The 21845-nt window shown below is 38.5% G+C and overlaps 1 protein-coding gene and 1 long non-coding RNA gene across 5 annotated transcripts in view; both read right to left on the bottom strand.

Moving 5' to 3' along the window:
* Window positions 1-21845, bottom strand: part of tafa5a (TAFA chemokine like family member 5a) — a 159084-nt gene that overhangs the window by 32136 nt on the left and 105103 nt on the right. The gene's annotated exons all lie outside the window — the stretch shown is intronic.
* Window positions 15502-17586, bottom strand: LOC107833742 (uncharacterized). Its single transcript, XR_001659508.1, has 2 exons — window positions 17221-17586; window positions 15502-15667 (listed from the first exon to the last, which is right to left on the bottom strand). It is a non-coding gene; the product is annotated as an uncharacterized LOC107833742 (long non-coding RNA).

Genomic DNA, 21845 nt, shown 5'->3' with positions numbered 1-21845 from the left:
GTTATATCGACGAGTGCATCTCTGTGTGAATTAGCTTGAAAACACTCTAGCATTTTAGGCTGAATCTAAAAGACGTCTAGCAAGCGCCACATCTTTGTGTTTGACTGAGAGGCTAGGATGGGGAATGATTGTGACACCAATCCCAAATAATAGTGTTTTAAAGGGTATTTTGAATAAAGGATAGGTGGAAAACAAGGTAAAATCAAATTTATTCCAGAAATAGGTAGCACTTCTTAAGGTATTAGATACTACTGGATGGGCTTTGTGGAAGAGTGCTAAGCATTTTGAATTGGTTAAATGAATTATTTTTCTTTATTTTTCACTTTGAACTCCTCCAGACCTTCAATTTTGTACTAACTTTAGCAGACTCTAATTTATTAAGTGCTGCTTTCAGTCGCTTCGCCAAAAATACGTTCTATGGGTTTAAACGGCATCTTCTGAGGCACAAATAAAACCAACCACAACGCTCACGCACTGTTATTTCAACTTAAGAAATTAGAATATTGAATCTCTGTTAACATTAAAAGCTTTTCGTAGACACTGAGGTGATTATAATTAAGTTTCAACCACTGGGAAAGTATCTTAAATTATGGCTGCAGAGAACTGGCCAGAGTCCGTTTTCCTGTCCTCAGCGATCAGTTCAGAAGCGACACAAAGAGGACGATTGTGAAATCGATTTAATGGTTTCACACTGCACCTTTGTGTGGACTTTATGCTTACTTTACATAAGCTTAGGGATCAACACTATGACCAAAGTTTCATAGCTAAAGATGATTTCTTATTTTCAACTCTTCCACACTCTGCTGCTGAGTGCCTTCGAAAAAATTGGGCAAATTTAATTCACCCAAGAGAAAAAAACGATGGCTCTCACAAGCGATTTTGCCTTTTAACCAAATTAACAGCTTTCCTTTTTTGTGTGTGTGTTTTGCTTTGTTTTACAAAGCAGTAGGGCAAATATGCAAAATTCTCCAATTTTAGAACTGCAAATAAAAGCATGTGCGTTCATCGTTACTTATCAACCAATTTAAGATCACTCTGTGCAGCACTTGACTTCGCCTGGTGGGAAGTACACATCAACATTTGCACTGCGGATATCCAGACCCACACACACACACACACACACACACACGTGCAAAGTAATCTCTTCGCCGACATGTCAGGCAACAAAGTCAAACAAAAGCCGGCTTGAAAAAGGCCCGACTGAGTGCCATTAAGACTGGAAGATTTGCTTTAATCACCAAAATCCCCTCCTATGTCTCCTTTTACAGTGGATCCATTATCGGGATAATTAACCGCACAATCTGACCTGCCGCGGTAGGCAGACGTTCTGGAAAACCGAAGGACGCCTTGCAGGAATTAGGAGGGGATGTTCTGATGTGTAAGAAGAAAAGAAAAAAGAGAAAAAAAACAATGCAAAGAAATAAATCCCAGTGCTTTGTAATTAGCCACCATCTCTCCACACGCTCACAGCTCAGCTCCTCCTGGCTAATTTTCTCCTCCTCTCTCATCTGTCCCTTCTTCAATACCATTATTTTCCTTTCTCATTCTTTTTTTCTTTTTGCACCTCTCTTTCCCCTCCTGTCCTGTTTTTTTTCACCTCTCTTTGCCTCTTCCTTTCCAGTCGGCTGCTTTGCCTGATTTTCATAAGATTATTCCACCCGTTTGGCTGCCTTGATGAGTATCTCCACGCTAAAATCTGTCAAGCCCTCTATTTTAAAAAGCCTGCATTTTCTTTCCTCCTTCCTCCTTTTTTTTTTTTTTTTTTTTTTTTGATGAAGTGAATTTGTGTCTCAAATAGCTCCTCTGCACTCATGAAACTTCAAGAGGCAGAAATAATGAGATAGCATGCTGACTGACATTTCCAGACCTTGGCCCTGTGTCTGTGTGCATGCATGTGTGTGTGTGCCTGTGTGGGTGTACGCTGCATGTGTGTGTGCACGCGCATAGCTCACAGAGCCACCTAATTCTCCTTTAAACACCACGAATGGAACAGACATTACACAATTCACAAAAAAACATGTAATATGCTATTAAAGCTTCAACATTAATTTGGATAAAACAGACTTTCATGTTGAAATTTGAAGGGAAAGCAACCAAAAAAAAGTCAGTTTTATTTTCCCTTAACATTGATAACTGCTTCTGTTAAGTATTTTCATGAGCTTAATGAAAATGTCTGATGGGAAAAGGCAGGGCGGCTTCAGAAATGGGTGTTTTAGACTTGAATCCTCTGGAATTATAAAAGTTTGATAGAACTGAAATGAAGGTTAGCCATCTTTTCAAAAGTGAAAATGTTCTTATTTTTTGTTTTTTGCCAAAAATCGCTTTTGGTAAATAATGACTTAGGCCATTATGTCAGGAAGGTCACAATATTTGTTAAAACTGTCACCATGTTTAACTGTATATCACGAGACATATAATAAAGATCCAGTTCCTTCACCACATTCCTGTGCTGCGTACACAAGCCTGATTGACAATGCTAAGACCCTCCTCAAGGCTCTGATTGGTTGTTTCTAGGTAGCACTGGAAGAAGGCAGAGGAGCTTGATTTGTTCACAGATTATCTGTCTCATGCAACAAAGATGTAATAAAACATTTTTATAAAGGTCACATGCTGTAGCTTTAATGGAATGGTGACAAACTGAGTTTTCAGTTAGGATTGATGTGAACAATTGCAAACCGCTTCAGACACAGAAGCAGCTTCTGGACACCGACTTGCACAGACTCCTAAAACTCTAGCCACATTACCTGTCAATTTTTATTTCCTTTGTCTAAGCTACATATACGAGATGATTCTGTTGTTTCATAGAGTTCACAGGTTAAAATCTATATTCCTCAAACACTTTAGCTCATACCTTTTCCGTTACCTAGCATCAGTAAGACCTTTTTCCATTCCCTTGTCCTCAGTTGTCCGTAGTCCAGCTGTCTCACTGCTGCTTCCAGCTACAGCCTTCTTTCCCTGCATACTATTTATGCTTGGTGCCACTGCGGTGCATAACTGCCAGGTTGTGGGACATGCCATTGCTTGGGGCTTTCTTTTTCTTCTCTGCAGCATGCAAGCCCACATATGTGCCTGTGTGTAGGTGTGTATTGTCCACCAGCTGCAGCTGATATCGTTCTTTCGCAGATGGGCTCTGACATTTCCCCTCAGCTGAATGCAACCCCGCATTGGTGGACACGTGCTTCTGCTGCGCACACAAACACACACACAAAGACAGGAGAGCCCAAAGGCACAGTCGGCCTCGGAATGAAATGTCACGATGAACCGTAGACTGTGGGAAAGAGATCGTTTACCAGCAGTGTCTGGAGAGACGCAAGCACATCAGCTTTGAGTGGCAAATCCCTGACAGATACACCTGGAAGCAGCTCACAAACAGGACGCAATACTCTACGGACAACATTTGCATTGTCCTTTGCACTAAGCCTTGTGTCTCGACGTGTAAAGATTAATACTGCATATATCTGACACCACAATATGGTACAAAGCAAGATTTCCCCTAGAAAACATGTTACGCCCAGTGGTGGGGGCGCTGGGACAGTCATCCAGCATCCCACTGTGTTTTTTTGAGTTTAAAATTATTTGTTTCATCCTAATTTAAGTGTCCAAATAGTTTTTGGTCTTTTATCCGTGACTTGTCACTTTATTTGCTGGAGTTGTTAGCGTGTAGACCTGTAAGACAGGAAGTGGTTACGTTCCGGTGAAAAATAAACAACTCTTAGCCTGGTGGGGGTGCCAGTAAAGCCTGGAGGCCCGCCAGGCTTATAATGCACTGCAAAAGTGAAAACTAAACAAATTATATTTATTTTATTTTCTTTTTTTTTTGCTAAAGCCGTGATTTGATCTTTTTTTCATTTACAGGAAGTGTCATTTTCTGCATCTCCCCCAAAAATTTGAAAAATTCCTTGTTTATTCTAGTTTTCAATCCACTAAATACTGAAAATTTGGCCAAGCAAGTTAGGCATAAAACTTCAGAGCCCCACATTCCTGAAGTCTAGCATTAACAAAATGGGGGCTACAATCTAATTAAGAGTGTTCATGTAGGGATCAAAGTGGTGTTGTCTTGACAAAAACAGCCACATCTGAGGATTTCAAGGGCCTTTCAGCAATTAGACAGAAGGCACAGCACTAAACCCAACAGTGTGATGCCCCTGATACCGCAAGTTCATGCAACAAACACTCGATACCGACTGGCTGTTTCAAAAACAGTTTTTCCTCTTACTTGGCAGTCATGTGAAATAAATAATAGGGTCTCGGGTTGTGCCCTTCAAACTCAGAGTTCACTTTTTGGAGGTGTTAGCTGAGCTGTTAAAAGCCAATAAGTGTTTGATGAACGCTGTGAGATCTGAGTATGAGAAATTTAACAGTATGTCAATTCAAGTTAAAGTAGAGTATGAAGCTAAAAGAAAAGTATTATTCCTCTGCAAATATTAAATAAACAAGACCTCTTGATGATAAAATGCCAGAAGAGTTTTACTTCCAATGTAGAGGAAGTTTTACAAAGCACTATTCAGATGCTCTCAGCATAGCAAAAATAAGTTGAGCCTCAGATGAAGAGCAAAATCAGTGATTTAGCTCGGTAATCCGTACTTATGCTTAAAACTTATTTTCAATAAAAAATGGAAAATGGAACCCATATTACCAGAATAGGGAACACAAATTCTCCCAATTCTGTAGATATTTTAAAGTCTCTCTATAATATAAACTAACAATACATTCTATAAAAAGGTAATGCAACATTAAATTGTTTTTTTTACTGTGACCAACTTATAAGCAAACAGCCATAGGGAGAGTAGTAAAACCTGGACTGGAATCTTCTACACCAATTCTATAAATTACAGTTTGCAATTTGTGAAAGCTTTATCGTATCTTTGAAAATGCAAAAACAATAAAGCAAAAGGTTTTCTTTGTTTTCTTTGTATTTTCCTCCCCAAAATATGATCAAAATCATATCTTGTTTTGTCTCGCTTTTTGAGCAGGATCTATACATACACCTCTAACGCACATCAACGTTATATAAACTAGACTCCTAATCATACCTGTTTGTTTTGAAGATTTACTGCCTCATCGGACGTGTCGGCACTGAATCAGCCAATCAAAATTGGAAGAAAAAAAAAAGCAACTCGCCGTTATCAGCACCTGAGTGAACACGCCATGAACAACGCCAGGAGAGGAAAATATGACAAATGGACACACACAACAGCAAGGGTAGTGGCAGCGTTGATGCCTTCTTATGATAGTTGTTATCGTGATGTGGCTGACGATAATGAAGGTGACTACGTTGATGTTGATGATAAATGACACAGTGACACACATACCACAAAGTAGAACGACGGCTTGAGGCTGCGAGCAGAAATAGGCGGGCTGATGTAATTAGTCTGCGTGCGTATAATGCGCCTTCTGTTCGTGTGTGTAAAGGTTTGTGTTGATGTGGGCTAATGCCACTGCCTGTAAGCAGACCTTTGAGCCTGTTTATAAGGAATTAGGTACAGCTGGTGGAGTCCTGGACCCTTAGCAGAGAGGGGGGCATATTGAGCCTTATTGACCTCTGCATCCTAAGTAATCCACCTTAAATTATGCATAACCTTTTACTTGGCAGAGCTCCCCATAAATCTGTTTATTCCCCGTTTGCTCGCTCACAAAGCCTGCTAAACAAATTCCAATTAAGCAAACCAGCAATACAGCATGAATGATAATTCAAATCAGTGCGGTCCCCAAAGCAGATAAAAGCATAATTATTACTCCAGTTATATGTGCGGCGGTTTATACAAGATTGTTAGGTTCTTTCAAATCTTGTTAGTCCTAGTTTTTCTAGGTCATTTGCTTTTTATGAATATGAAATGAGCATGTAGTACTGTATGAATGCTGATTGGGTGTGCTGTGTGTTTTTATGGCATCCTCTGGCGTTCTTGCATTGTTATTTTAAAGTTAAATACACTTTCTCCAAGACATTTTGCTCTTCAGTGGGTCAGAATGTGAATTCATCTCGTTGCATCTCATTTAAAGACCTCGGACACCTTTAAGCATTTGCATAATGTGTGCAAATGCTAAAAAAAAAATAATAATAATAAAAAAATGAAAACAACAGATGCAAGTACAAAAAAAAATCATTTGGACTACTGTAGAGCAGTTTTAAAATGGTATAATGAGACCAAACAGAGGCTGAAGTCAATACCACACTGCACGGTAAAGCTGTTTTTTCATGCAGGAACAGGATGTCGCAAATCCCTTATGCATAGACAGGAAATCTGAATTCAGTGCAGGGACAGCAGAATCCAGCAACAATTAATGATAATAATAATAAAAAGGGCTGCTGTGCAGAAAGGTAACCACTGACTGTAAAGACTGTGGAGGGCTATTTCAGAGGAACAACGCGATATATGATATCAGAAATTGGATCCTATATATTTAAAAAGTTTACAGAGGGGCTTTTGGGGTGGAGATTTGATAAAAATTCATGTTTGAAAGCACACATCTTCATTTAAAGGGGCAGTATTATGTGTTTCTTCAGACACAGTGCCTGAATCAAGTAGCTATCAAAAATGACTTAAAAGAAAATTTACTTATAAAGAGCTGAGCAGATGTGCTGTTCCACCAGGTGTTTGCTAATTGCTGCTGGTTAGTCTGCAGGAGCTAAAGGGGGAGTTACGAGGGCGGCTGCTCTAACATAACATGAATTAAAACAAAAAAAATGTCAATTTTACATAGTACTTTAAGCACAGTTGTTTGATTATTTAGTCAATTCCTGTTTCAGATAAGTTTTGTTTTTATTTTTGGCCCTATTTATAATAAATTAATTGCACTTTAAAAGACAATATATTTATTTCCTATTATAGTGCACCTGATATTCACCATTTCTACACCTCTTCCTGAGAAATCTCTGTATTTACTATAATTTGAAAAAAAAAAGATTGTTACACTCATCTCCACTTCAAGGTTGCATTGCATTTTACAAATCCCATTAAGAGACAGATAATTAAACAAAGCATATGGATAACTATGATCGGCTAACAACTTCTTCAGTACCATGCAGAATGTGTTTCTCTGACTAAATTTCCCATTTATGGGACTCGCACTTTCATCACCGCTTTTTTATGTTTTACCTGATTTGGCCCTTTGATTGCACAAGTTTTGTGATGATTCCTTTAATTGCTTAAAAGTGCTTTACCGAGAACTAATCAGGTCTTTTTTTTTTCTTTCTTTTTTTAATCCTACCGTGTTTCAACATTGACATTTTTTTTCTCCCACCACCTTATCCAGAAGCAGTACACCTTGAAACTGCAGCCTGTCATTAATTTTCTCTGATGAAAGAGCAAGAAGGAAGCCAAAATGTAAAAAAAAAAAAAAAGAGAGCACTCAGCTTAAAAGAACATTTTTAAAAAATCATGATAAATCAAACACTTGAGAAAAGAGCAGTTCAGGGTTTGTAAAAGAAACCATGTCATTGCCTTATTATTAACCAACTTTTTATTGCTCCTTTCTTTTTTTTTTTTTTTTGAGCACAAAAAAGCTTCTCAACCTGGAGCTAAATTATGAAAAACACTAAGTTAAACAGTATAAGTTTACTTCATATCAGACAATAAAGGAACTCAGATGGTGGGCCTTGATTCCAGCACATGTGGTGTGGACCAGGTGTCCTTCAATCGGCATTTATCCTTTGTGCATTTCAAAGGATAAATGCTCCAAATATATCTGTCCTGATACTCTGAATTCTCAGGACCTCTCTTCATTAAGCGTGAGTGATAACGGGGCCCCAGCTGTGCTTTACTGCCCCCCACCACTGTCCCTCCGCCGCCCACCGGTCCTGACCTAGTTCAGACGATGCTGTGACTGATAGCCAATGCAGAAGTCATCAGACAAGCCTTATTGAGACAATAAATGAGCTGGGACTCTAGTTGCTCTGCAAGGGACATTAGTTATGTATTTAGAGTAGTGCTCGGCTGAGCCCCGCTTTTTCCCTACTTTTTCCGTTTCTCCGTTTCTTTTCGGCCAATTTCTGATGTCACTTCCTCCCAGCAAAGCGTCAGGAAACGATCTTTGTTCTCACTCCTACACAAATCCTCAGCATCCCTCCTCGCCAAAGAAGTGCTTAACCACAGATCAGAATGTGGCGAATCTGCCTCTACTCTTGATTTTATCAGGGTTTTTTTTTATCTAGATCAAACAAAGTTTAGATTAATGTCTCATACTGTTAAAATTTTTATTAGGTAGAAAATGAGAGCCGATATTGAGCAGGTTAAGCCGCAGAGGAAAAAAAAACTAAACAATATTTTTGGCGTTTTCTCTTGCTCAAGCTTTGTATTCAAACCAAACACTGAAGCACTCCCAACAGTTTAGGAAAGGAAATGCACTTTTTGCACCAAGATTTGCCATTATTGTCTCTTTATTCTCAGACAAAGAGAATGACACAGATTAATAAACTGTTGGACTTGCCTCGGTCTCAGAGGTTTTATTAGTGAGAAAATTAAATTTACCATTCTGTGTTGCACAAATGATTTTTTATTTCTACTTGTAGAAGTCCTCTCAAGAAGATCTTTTAGGCAAACAGATTTTAAATCTGCTTGATTTTTAATGACTAGATGAAAATCAGGAGGGAAAAGAAAACATTTTTTTTTGCTTTGAGATGAAGAAACACTGAATAACGGCACATTATTTCACTACTACACCTTACTCTATGAAAAGCCAAATGTGCCAAAGTCCAATGGAGGAAAAAAAAGTCAAATATTTATACATGTAATCATCTCAATGACATTGGAAATGTATTCAAGTCAAATAAATATATTTTTCATGAAGTAATCAAATATGTAAAACATTTTTTAAAATATAAATTATATAAATTTAATCCACAATATATATTAGATTGTCGTCTGCTGTGGCATATTGATTAATTTTGTTTGCATCATGTATGAAAGTCGCCCGTTTTAACAGTAACGCTGTAAATATTGCAGTTGTTCAACAGCTGACTTGCTTTGCAATCAGGTGTTATACTTTATTTAAGGAGCTGTGGTGAAAATTGTCAAGATGTACCATACCAAAAGAATATATGAAATAATAGTAGTAATAATAATAAATAAATAAAAAACTAAAATATTTACATTTTAATCCAACCATCGTTAGTGTATAGCTGTGTATTCTTGAATGATCCTGATGGGACTGGTGCCTATCTCCAGGCGCGCGCGCGCACGCACGCACGCACGCACGCACGCACGCACGCACGCACACACCTAAGGTCGGTTGAGAGTAACTAACTTAAAGAGAAAATGTTTTGGCTGTCGGTGGTGAGAAAACCACGCATGCAAAGGAAGAACATATAAATTCTGTGCAGAAGTACCACAGACCTGGATTCAAATACCTTCTTGCTGCAAGACAACAATGTTACTAAGTACATTCTGTTTTTTTTGGCCACATAACTAGTCAGTAGGTGACCAGTACTGGACAGTATTTGACTGGAAAGGCTTAAACTGTGACCATTAGGCCACCATGAAGACGCATGTAGATTTTACAAAAAATCCAGCCGGCAAATACACAAATTTTCCAATCAGCGTGGATAAGATCACATCTTCAAGCCAGTTCAGGTAGCCTTAAGGCCAAGAAACTATAACATTATAGAGATGCTACTAGAGAACTTCAATTCAATGTGTGATATATGTATCATCTAAAAAATACAAGAACAAAGAGTCACTGATGCTATCAATAATAAGAATTTCAATTGTACGAACTGTGGAAAATACCAATATGCTACAAAAACAGTCTGACAAATGTCAAATGGTTAACTAGGGACCCTCAAACATTAAGAAATAACTTTTAAAGCTTTAAAACACCCCTAAACTAGCATAATATATTTAACCCCTAAATTCCTCTCAGTCTAGAGATTTTTCAAAATGTAATTTTTACTATATGGTTGCACTAGTCAGTCACCTGGGACCAGTGCCAGAAAATGTTATGCTATGCCAAACTGACCAGTTAGAAAACAAACTGTTTGTTTTCTAACAAACTACTAATTACTAATGCTTTAATTAGTAATTAAAGCATTAGTAATTACTTAGCATTAATTACTAATGCTAAGTAATTAAAATTTTTGGTATTCGTTTATTTTTATTTCCTTTAGTCAGTGAACACACAATAGCTAGAGGGTCTGAAAGGCTGCAGCAAACACTGGTACAAGTGAGAACAGTTTAGAAAAGTTGCACTTGGAAACCTTCTTTCCAAGGTATTGTTTATTTATTATCTAGAAATTATTGCAAAAGACTGAAAGCTTACACTGTAGACATATTGTCTCTTTTTTCTCTTTACACTGGTGTCAGCTTTGTTTCTTACTTTGAGACTTGCATTAATGCTTAGACCGATATAATACATATTACATCAGTTCAAACATGAAGAAAGTACCCCAGTGGGACAAGACACTGTGACAGCAGCTACAGAATCCATTAGGACAGATGAGGAGACATGTCTCATCTTCCTTCCTCTTGCCTAGTATTTTCTCTTAGTGAGTTTAGAATCCACAGACAAAGTCACTGAACTATCCCCATCCACTTCTGACACACACTGTTAATAAATACCACATACAGCAGTCTCTCAAGAGACCCACATACAAATAAAGCAATGTTGAAGAGTTTTGTGTAAAAACAGCCACTAAAGTAATCTCCTTTGCAAAAGCTCATTGAAGGTAATGAACAGAGTTAGAGAGATCTGGAACAATAGGCAGATGATTGCGATGCTTGTGCCTTACTTCACCTTCACATTTGTACAATACAACAATAGCTATCATAATGAGACATTATTGTCTAATGCTAGACAATAACGTCTCATAATTCTACTTTGCAGTGAGCTTTTAAATTATGGCTTAAACTGCTTGAGAGTGTGTTGCCTGTAGGTTTGTGTGGGGGCAGAGTATTTAGGAAATATAGCTGGGGGGAGGGAGGGGGGGCTTGTGGATTTTTTTAACTTGACATTTCCAAGGATCAGCAAGAATCAATAGCAAAGGTCACGGAAGCAATAACCTCTGGCTTGTTGCGGCTTTCAGAACAGGAAGTCTGCGCATTGCCGCCCTGTCAATTGGCTAATGCCCCAACAGTATTTTTTTCCATCTACATCGACCAAGGGCTACGGGATGTTTGAAGGCGATGAGCAGCTGCATGTGAGCCTGATTTTCAGCTTGGGACCAACAGTAAAAAGAGAGAAACATTTTACAGGCCTCTAGGTCTTAGAGACTAAGAGTTGGATTTTGCAGTCACTAAATTCTAAACAAATATTCAGACACCTTCTCTTGCCATCTTTTTCCAACCCATAATATACTTCCATTTAAAGTGGATCATTGGACTGTCACCCTGTACATTAGCACCGATTGGGTAGCCATCGCAAGTTCACAAAATTTCTCCAAATTCACCATGCTAGCAGTTAACCAAAGTCTTGTTAGTCCTTCTATAGCTATTGTGTGCTGGCATTACTTAAACTAGTTTGCTCCTCTATGTGTTTACATATTAAGTACAATTCAATGGTTCCATTGCTAGAGAAAGTTGTGTCTCTATAAAATGCTTTAAAATTGCAGCTGCAATGGAGACTCCAGTGTTTGGTGGCAGCACTGTCACACCCACCTCAATCCCAAAGCCCTATAAATCTGTAACGCATTGCGTGTACGATGGGGCCAAGCATAGCAGGTGAGAAGGTAAGGTATTCCCCCAACAGAGTCAGGGTGCCCAGGGCGGGACCCATCTGGGAGATTTCAGGTGAGCTGCAAGGAGTGAGCACCACACCAACAGGAACAACCAGGAACCTACAGGTCGCCAAGTTGCCCAACCCGCTTGACTGACCAAATCAAATTCCCGCTAAGCCACAAATCCTAATCCACCTCAGTAATGCCCTTTAACCCCCCAGTCAAACAAGTCACCACAACTAGCAGTTCTAGTGCCTGCCCAAGAACACCCGGGAGACACACTGCCCAATTCTGGAACATAGGGAGGCGCCCCACCAGGAACCAAAGCAGGAACCAATGCGCCCAACACAGCCGAAGATAGTAGCAAGAGTGAGCCAGGGTGTCCAATCCAGTGTTTTCGACAAAGACCTGCAGGCAGGGTTGTGGGCTACTATCCAAGTCAAATGAAGTTGATGGCAGTAACATGATTGCCTGTGTAGGTAAAGAGCTGAACAAGGAGTAATCAAACAGAAGAAAAGAAGTGCCTATGAAGTCAGGGACAAATGTGTGTTTTAATATGATGAACACTATTGAGAAAAGGCACTTCAAATAATTTTTTCACTCAACATATATTCATATGCATTTTGGACACATTTCAAAGTCTTAATTTCTGTCATCTTTAAATAAATGTGTCTTCTTTTTCCCACTGAAATTCTGAGTGAGGTGATAAATCTTGGATGAAGGAGCTATGCAAAGTAATCAGAATGAGTTTGCTGTATCTTTTATTTGGACAGCAGATCAACATCTTTGGCCAAACTGCCTGGTTTCGTGAACACTGATGGTAAACCTCAGAGACTCGGCCATTATGAGGTCCATCAAGTGCACTGAGGGGGCATTGTGCCCCCCTAGATTGTAAACAACAAATCGATAGCTCATTTGTCATTTGGTTTGGAAGGAAACAAGTTTTTTTTCATGGGAGAGATCCACTTTTCCAATCCAAATGAACCAATCAATCTTGAGTCTCTCCTGGGGCCTTCTCTCCAGCAAGCAGGGTGAAGAAAGAGCACCAAATCCCCCACTCGGCCTACCTTTTCTCACTCATTTCTTTCTCCACGTCTTATCTCCTTCCTTTGCTCATCTCTTTTCCACTCCCGCTAATACTTGCTCAACCTCTGAAGCATCTCCATGTCTGTTTTTTCCTCAGACTGTGTCTGTTTCTGCAGTCTTTCTACACCACCACCCACGCTCGCTCGCTTTCCTGTGGTGCATTTGTGCTCCGAAAAGAGGGGAGGAGGAGAAAGGAACGGAGAAGAGAATGGGTTCCACTGTTCCGCACTGATGGTATTTTGTGTTTAAGTGGGGGGCAGAATGTTCCTGCCAGAGTGCTGCTGATGCTGAACGGGACTGGCAGGTGGATTATACCTTGTGCTGCTTTGTCCCTGGACAAATTTAAAGGCAGCCCAACAACTGGGCACCATGGGAGAATAGGTTCAGAGGGAGGTTTGGCCTGTATTTTTCTTCTTTGCTTCCATCTTTACCGCTTTTCCTTCTCTGCTTTCGAAAGACAGAATGTTTTCTCTCACCGTCTGTTTTGTACTTTTTATTTACAACACACATGCACACCCAAACACAGTTTCATTGACACAAACTCTACACAATATATCTGCCTGATATCTAAGCCATTCACAGCATTCACCTGGGTATCCTCATAAGAAATCATCAGAGGAAGTTATTTTGGTAGGTAGGTATTTAAATTAAGCTAGAATGATTAATGATAAGCACAAAAACATCAAAAGATATTTAAAATATTAACATACTTTCTTGCCCTTGGGTGTCAGAGAAAATTTTTCAGCTTAAAAATCTTAAAAAATGGTTCAAAACTACTGCAGTAACTAAAACATTGGACACAGAAAAACTCTTCCGAACTTCTGGCAACTACTCAAAAATGTTATATTTCGAATATCTGAATATCAAACTTCAGATATCACGTTTATGCTCTTCCAATAGGGGCCCTTGCAAGGCTCTCCCAAATACAAGCAAACTAAATACTCAACATGTGCACCTTTTAGCATGATGTACTGAAACTTTGCATTTGTAGAGCAGTTTGTTGAAACCCAGTCATGTTACAAAGGTGTTAAGGCATTCCATGATTTAGTGATTACATTTGAGTGGGAGGAGTTTATGTCGCATACCTCAGTGAGTTATAACCAACATTATGACATAAATGATGTATTGAACTTGTTAAACACAATTACCATCTTATATAACATTTTCTTTGCTGAGGTATTTTAAGTTCAAATAACTATTGGCATTTTTCATTTTTGTGTAGGACATGTGCCTAACAAGACAGTCTGTACTAAAGAGAAACGTTCTGGGTTTTTATGTTCAATGTGTTAATAGTGCTTTCTTACAATCACAAACTTCAATTTATTTCTATGGAAACAATGCTTCAGTGAAAAACAAGAGAATGCCCCTTTATTTCACAAATGTCCCAAAAATGTATTGCTCGTTATTTGTTGGAGATTTACCTCGTATTTTTCTTCATTTTTTTTTCAGAAGAACAATTATTCTCTACATTAATAAGTTGGTCAGCTGGAGTACTTTTGTTATTTTGTAAATAAAAGCTTTAATTATTGCTGTGAAACCTTTTAGCATGCTAATTAAGGCCTTGTATTAGCAACAAAATTAATCTCGCTAAAAGTAGAAAGTTGAGTTTTTGTGAACATTTCAAAGTACGTCTTATTTGTAATGCAACATTAAATTGTTTAAAAAATCCATTAACAAATTAAAACTTCCATTATTATGATCATTATTTCAGAAAAGCATTTTAAAACAACCAAGTAGTTGCTTTGAGTGCAATTAAGAAAAAAAAAAAAAAAAACTAGCTACAAATAATTATTTGTTTACAAGAAAGTTCATCAACATGCTAATGGACAAACTTAGCAAATTATGGAGTGATTTAGTTCAAATGAAGTCAAATCACTTCTGAATTCTTCATCAATCCAATTTCCAAAGTTTGTACTTCAGCTTTAACTAGCTTACGTGTTTTGGAGAAGAACTGCTAAAACCTTCACATTTAACTTATTTACAAGAGAATCTTGTAAATTTGTTTGGAAAGCAATTTTGCATAAACAAAAGGAGATCCACTTATCACTGTTGTTAAGGTAATGCTTTTCTGAAAGCAACGCTCACATGCTAATAAGCTAGCACAGCATTTCTGTTAAGCTGAAGACCACAGGCTAGACAAGTGAGCAAATACTGTGGCTAACAGCTAACAGACTCCCAGTGTTATTCTACAAAGCACAGTGAAAAAGAAATAATATTCTCCATGATAAATATGTTTATTTAAACTTCTAACTTCAGGTAGATCTTCAAAACTTAAACTTTAAACAGTGATTTCTCAGTACACATTTCTATGTATTAAAATCAAAGTAACAAGTTGCCGTTTTAACTGTAATAAATCCTTGTTACCATTTCATCACATTACTGATTATTGTTGTAAATGTTTGTATTAGTATCATGGTTAAGTTATATAATCCACATTGCAAGACTCCTACAGCTGCTTATGCAAATGGGAAGTCCTAATGAAGCACATGAACTGGGTTTTAAAGATGATCAGACATAATGAGGAACCTGAAGTCAAACACATATTTCCAAGTATTGTAAATGATCAAGAACAGTTTAATGGCAACTAAAGACTAATGAAAATTAATTTATGTGTTGACATTATTGCAGATAAATTATGGGCAAAGCATCTACGTTTAAAGCAGAACATGCTTTTTGAACGGCCTCTTCAGCTCCTTTGTCCCTCTTGCCCTTGCTTTCTCTGTCTCTCTCTCTCACACACACACACAGAGACAAAACCCACTGCGCTGTTCGCTCTATCCCTCTTCATCTTTATCAGTCAGTATACGTCTCGCCTCTGGTGGCTTGCTCCCTTTGGGTTTTGTGTAACTCTCCATATTGACTTTGTCCTGTCTCAAGAGATGATCTTGTCTCCCACAGGAGTCATTCTTCTTATGCACATTTATCCTTGCACATCTAAAAAAAGAGAGAGAGACAGAGAGAGAGAGAGACAGCCACCTGCATGGTGTGAACTGTATCATGCTGTTTTTCACTGGACTTTCCTTATTTTTTTATAACTACAAAACAAAACATATCTATTGGTTTTAACAGGTGGATATCGTCAGCTTTATTAATGTTTTAACAGTCCTGCGGCAGTGCATGGAGATAGCACAATCTGTGGGACAATCTGGCTCCCCCTAGTTCTCCTAAAGGGATTGCAAAAAAAAAAAAATAAAATCTGCTGCAAATAAAAAAATAAAGCAACCATCTGCACGGAGGTAGTTGACTGCCTTCACACCTGACAAACGGTAGCGGCTCAACTCGACGCGAGTGTGGAGTGACAGCAGAGCCCCCTGCTTCACACATACACCACCACACAGCCAGGGGACTACTCAGCGGTGGAGCAACTTCAGCTCCCTGCTTTGGTGACTGAACTTTCACAAATGGAATATAATTTCAGTAAAGGCGTATCAAGTTGTGCTTGAGAGCTGATGTGTGAAAAGATCGTTGCTCAAAAATTTTCAGTGAGCTGCTTCAGGGCAAAAAAAAAGAAACCTCTGAAAAGCACCAACAGCCAAAATCTAAAACAATATTTTCAAGATTTTTTAGGAGGTGCACTTTAAGAGAGAAGGTTGCAAAAAATATCATACGGTATTTTATATTAATTTGCAGCCCTTCAGTTTTTTTATGTTATGCAATAACCCTCAATGTATTTTTGTTCCATTTTTATGTTGTACCAACACAAATTCAAGTTAAACTTAGCTTCAGTTTAACTTATTTATTTATACAGCGCCTATTCACAACTAATGTCATCAAGACACTTAACAGAAAAAAAACCTGTTTACGTACAGAATGACACATATTCCAATAAATGCTATTCTACAGTTTCCAATCGACCCTAGTTAAAAAAACAATCCAATCAAGTTTGTCATTATTACAATTGGTAAAAATCACTCTTGAACAAGAATTGCACACAGTAAGGCAGAATCCACTACTGCAAAGCTAAATAAAACATGTCCGTCCATCTATGACGACAAGCCAAGTGAGGAAAGAGTTAACCATAGAAGCAGCTAGGAGGTCTGGAGGAGCTGCAGAGACCAACAACTCCGGTGGGAGAGTCCGTCAGCAGGGCAGTGCACTCCATAAAACTGACTTATGAAAGCGTGGAAATAAGGAAGTCACAGTTGAAAAAGAAGCCATGTTTAAAGTCTCCTAAAGGCATGTAGAGGTGCAGCAAACATGCAGAATTTTGCAAAACTTTGCTTTAGTAGTGATGTGTATGCAAGTCAGATGATAGGAAGATGTAAAAAGGTTGTTTTTTTTTAACATTATGTGTCTTTTTACTTCCACTCTACAATAATCCATAACTTTTTTGTTTGTCACATTAATTCAAAAATAAATGTTCATGAATATGAATGCTGTTACTAGGCATGACATTTTGTAGCTCCTTCTCTAATAACACTGTCTTTTGCTAACTTTGGTTGACACGGTTCATGATAAATGTATATCAATATATTAGTAATGCTCACTGTGACTGGTAAGTATAGTTCCACTTTATTTTTACCTCCCTCTCCTCACTCTGCTCCCTTCCTAACTCCTAATGCGAACACATAGCTCATAAATTACACACATTTTGTCACCATGCTAATGAGCTCATTAATATTGATGAGTGTAATTAGTGCCAATGATGAAAGGGTGGGGTCATTAGCTTCATCCAGACACAGCTGGACTCCGCATTATAATATGAGGTCTGTTTACTCATACTTTCTTTTATCTTCTAGGCCGGCGTTAGCCAAGAGACTAGTTACGGGATCTTTTAGCCGTATAATTAATAGCCTGTCTGAGGACTGGTGTCAGAGCATCGACAAGGGTCAAAAGTAAGAGCAAAATGGTCATTTTAAAGATTATATATGGGTCAGTTCGAGATCCTTGTGGAGTTTCATCGAGTACAAATGCCATATTTTCACAATAAAGCAGGAGAAACAGGAAACAAAAACTACACTACTGTTTAAACGATACCACATTATCTGTAACATTTTATTTTGACTTTGATTCACCGCTTTAGTGAAGACACACCTACAAAATTTAACCTAAGTGTGGCTATTGCACACTTTATTAGCCTGTTTTACTATTTGTGTTGCGCTATGCCATGTACTTTACAGCTCATGGAAAGCACAGTTACTGCAGCAGTTTCTCTGGCATTAAATTAAATGGACCCTAAAGTGTAAGAAAGAAAGGATTGGATATTTTAGTCGTTTTAAAATCTGAACTTTTAAAAAATATCCATACAGTTGGATAACACAAATGGACAAGAAACTCAAATCTGTGCTGAAAACAACCCTTTTCAGTGTGGAAGTTGTTAGTGTTGGGAGAAGACTCGGCAGTTTAAAAACTAAGTCAGAGGAAGGACAAAAGAAGCTATTTAAAAATAAATTATTATTCCCTGTTTTGTGGAAAAAGTCAGGCTGTGCAAAATTGGAAAACAGGAAGGCTAAACAGGAAAGAGTAAAGATTTATCCTTTTGAATGTTCAATCTCTGTCCGTCTTGTCTGGGTTTGGATATGTTGGAATCATTGTGGTAGTATTGACTAGTTCAAAGCTAAATTGAGGACAAGATGAAATATTTCTCATTGAGAAGGCAAGCAGTTAGCTCATTTTCTGGTATTTACACTGTAGGAAAAAATACTAAGCTTGTCATATTTTTCCAGATATTAAATATTCTACAAGCTAAATAAAAAAAACAATGAATATTTCTACTTACAATGGAAACGGCAACAAAACCCCCCCCCAACAAGTTCGCATTCCATTTCACATTTGTCAGAAGTTCACAAGAAAAAGAAGAAGAAGAAAAAAAAAAGAGGTAGTATTTGGCGTAAATTTATCGTGATGCGCCGCACCGTTCCCCAGCCCTGGCCTTTAAACTCCTATATCCATGTTAAGTGCTCATACAAAGTGTTGTTCTTGGGTCTGAACCTCTGGCTTCACTTGAAACTCGGAGAGATTTGCGGGGAGCAAGGTCGACTTGCCTGCGGGTGTGCGTGTAACACACAATCACCTGATGCGAGGCTTTGCCTCTTCCTCCTCCATCTATCAATCGGGACATGCCCTCTGCTCCCTCAAATCAGTCTAGCCGAGTCCCATTACACCGCGGTGTTTCCACTTTTTCAGGGAAAATAACAGAAGCAGTTTCAGGTTTTGGGATCAAAGCAGAAATGTTTCCAAAAGGATTGTTGAAGTCTTCAAAGTCATCATTTAAATCCTTTATATGCGTCAGTCAAAGATGATCTGCTGATATGTGGGTTGAATGTGTGTAGTAAAGGCAAATTGGCTCAAATGGCCAGCATTTACACACCTAATTGTTGCTTTGAATCTAAAAACCTCTGTTTGTACAGCCGGTTGGTAATTAAATTCACAAACATTCTGAAATCCAAAGGCGTAAATGGTAGTCGGAGACCTATTTTGCATGTTTTTTTTTTTTTAAATAAATAAAAAGTACATACGCCTAATGTTTGAATTTTACCTTCTGTATTTATTCCACAATCCATTTGGTTGCCCCTGTGTTCGTATTAACCTATTATATCTCAATCTGCAACATGTGCGATCCACTTAGATGGCTTTGTATCCGTTTGCTTTTCAGTGGGCATGTGTTGGCTCGACTCCATGCTTCCAAGGCTCAAGTTGTGATTTTCAATCCACTTTAACATCAGGGTGGACAGCTGAGCAGAATTAATCGAATTATTCGGACACATGCAGATGGACATGGGGTTTCATGTGGATTACTGCTCTGTTTAGAGAGCCAAGGGGGAACTGTCACAACAGGCAGATTCTACCAAAGTGCTACCCCGCCAACAGTTGCGTCGATTAGCAGGAAAATAGAAAAGAGACAAAATAGAAAAGATCAAAATGTTAGAAATTCATAAAAAAAACTGCATTGTAAAAACAAGAAAGGTTAGAGCTTGTAATGTTTGTGTATTAATAATTTCATGTAAAGTATCATTTAAAGTAAAAGTAACTGGACAAATGTGATCAGACCTTCTATGAAATTAAAATGCAAAAAGACACAAGACATATCTTGTGTCGAAGGTTTTTTGTGTCTAACAACTTGAGTCCACTAAAAGATCTCCAAAAGCAACTCGTCATGCTAGAGAAATTCAAGAACGGATGAGGACCAAAGCCTTCGTCACCAAGGTGAGCATTTTGTACACTGTATGTCATAAAAAGAGCATCATATTCAAAGTCAAATGCAGTTTATTGGTTGTTTAGTTGTTTTTTTAAAGTACATCCATCCTCTGTTTTTCTTCTGGAATAAAACAGTTTTGTTAAGACTCTTAATGTGAAAACTGAGTGAAATGTTCAGCCACTGAAAGACAGACTTGAGATCACTACTGAAAGGACTCGATTTGAAAGAAAAATAAATGAATACATGGATATACTGAACTGCTAAGTATAACCACTGAAGGTCAAAACACTGGAGATATCAGATTAAGAATGCACCTCTGCTTGTAAAACAAAGTGCAGCTTCAATTATTTCGAAAAGCAGTATTTCACTCAAACAAGTAAACTAAGCGGGAAAGCAATTTACTAGACACCGTTGATTTAATAGCTTATTTGTGTTTCCTACAGCAACCTTGCGGACGCTATGCAACTGGAGCGGGAGGAAAACAGAGATTTTTAAGTCACACTTTACGTTCTGGTTAGAGAGACGACAGAATCTGCTGCATTTCTACGTCATGACACCTTGACACGTACCTACAAATACCTCTGCGTTCTTCGCTCCCACAACAGTTTATTAATACAGAAGGACACTTTGGAAACTAACTTAATCAGAGGAAGTGAGTCGGGAAATGAAAGGCCACAAAAAAAAAAAGAAGAAGAAGGAGAGCGAGTGTCTTGTGGAGACGATAGGGGCGGAAAAAAAACAGCAAAGAGAGAAGGTGAAAGAATTCACCACATTAGTCCACCCATGATTTATTTCCCCCTCTAGGTGAAGGAGACACCATTTGTATTCATTTCCCCTTATTTTTATCCCAGATTCATCTTGCCTTCACATGCTTGTCACCGCCACGCTAATGTTATTTTGGCCATGTGATGTTCCATAACTGGCTCTTATAAAAATTGTCCCCTTGCGACAGCGGAGGATGGCACATGTGGAGCAGTGGAGGTGTTCTCCCTTAACTTCATTCATCAGTTTTTCCTTCATTTTCCCCCCCTTTGAACAGCGAGATTAACAGCTTCCTCAGGACAGGAGGGTGTGAAGGGTGGAGATAATGATGTCCATCCTACTGAGAGGCACTAGCATCTACAGTATGTCGCTCTGCTAGCTTTTATCGGTGTGCATGCTTAACAAGATAGGCTTTCCTTTTTTCCCCCTCTCATTTTTTAAACTTTGCATGACAAGGTGAACCCAATGTGCTCCAACCCAAGGACAAAGACATCCATGACCATGAGCTCACTTGCAGGGCTTTGCAGGACAATTAGAGAGTGAAGGGTGACTGCAGTCGGGTTTCAGGACGGTACACACACATGTACATAGGACCATCAAGGAGTCCAGGGACACATAAGTAGATCCACATGATGCATTTGAAATTTATTTGCTCTACCAGATTAGCTAAATTGAATATGTCTTGGATCTTTGATTGTGTTCAGTATTGAATTTTTAGGTTCAGGTTTGACCAATTTATTTTAGATTTTGATCAAGGTTAGTCGCCTTCACAAACCCAAAACAAGAATCCAGCAATTCTCCTGCTATCACGGAAAGGAAATCTACAATTAAGATACCAACAATCACCCTTGTGCACACAGTGCTCACATCCTTTCCCTTACTTTCTGCTATGCTACAGCTAATAGCTAGCCTAATAGCTTGTGTGAATGTGCAACTAGTTCGCATGGTCACCGAACAGTTTTTCTGTAATGTTATTTCTCTGCCATTAGCACAATGAACAGCACATACACAAGCCTGATTGACAGCTCTAAGACCCTCCTCATGGTTCTGGTTGTTTCTGACTGGGAGCAGACAGGAACATGTGTATGTTTCCATACACATATAGCAGAGGAGCTTTTTTTCACAGATTAAATGTCTTATACAGTCAGGACAGAGTGCGGCAGTTTTAACAAATATGTAAAATACTATTGTTTATAAAAGTTGAATACTGCA

This window comes from Poecilia formosa, unplaced genomic scaffold (genome assembly GCF_000485575.1).
Source record: "Poecilia formosa unplaced genomic scaffold, Poecilia_formosa-5.1.2 Scaffold9, whole genome shotgun sequence".
NCBI lineage: Eukaryota > Metazoa > Chordata > Actinopteri > Cyprinodontiformes > Poeciliidae > Poecilia > Poecilia formosa.
The sequence above is the reverse complement of the archived record's forward strand: the minus strand, read 5'-3'. Positions and strand labels throughout refer to the sequence as shown.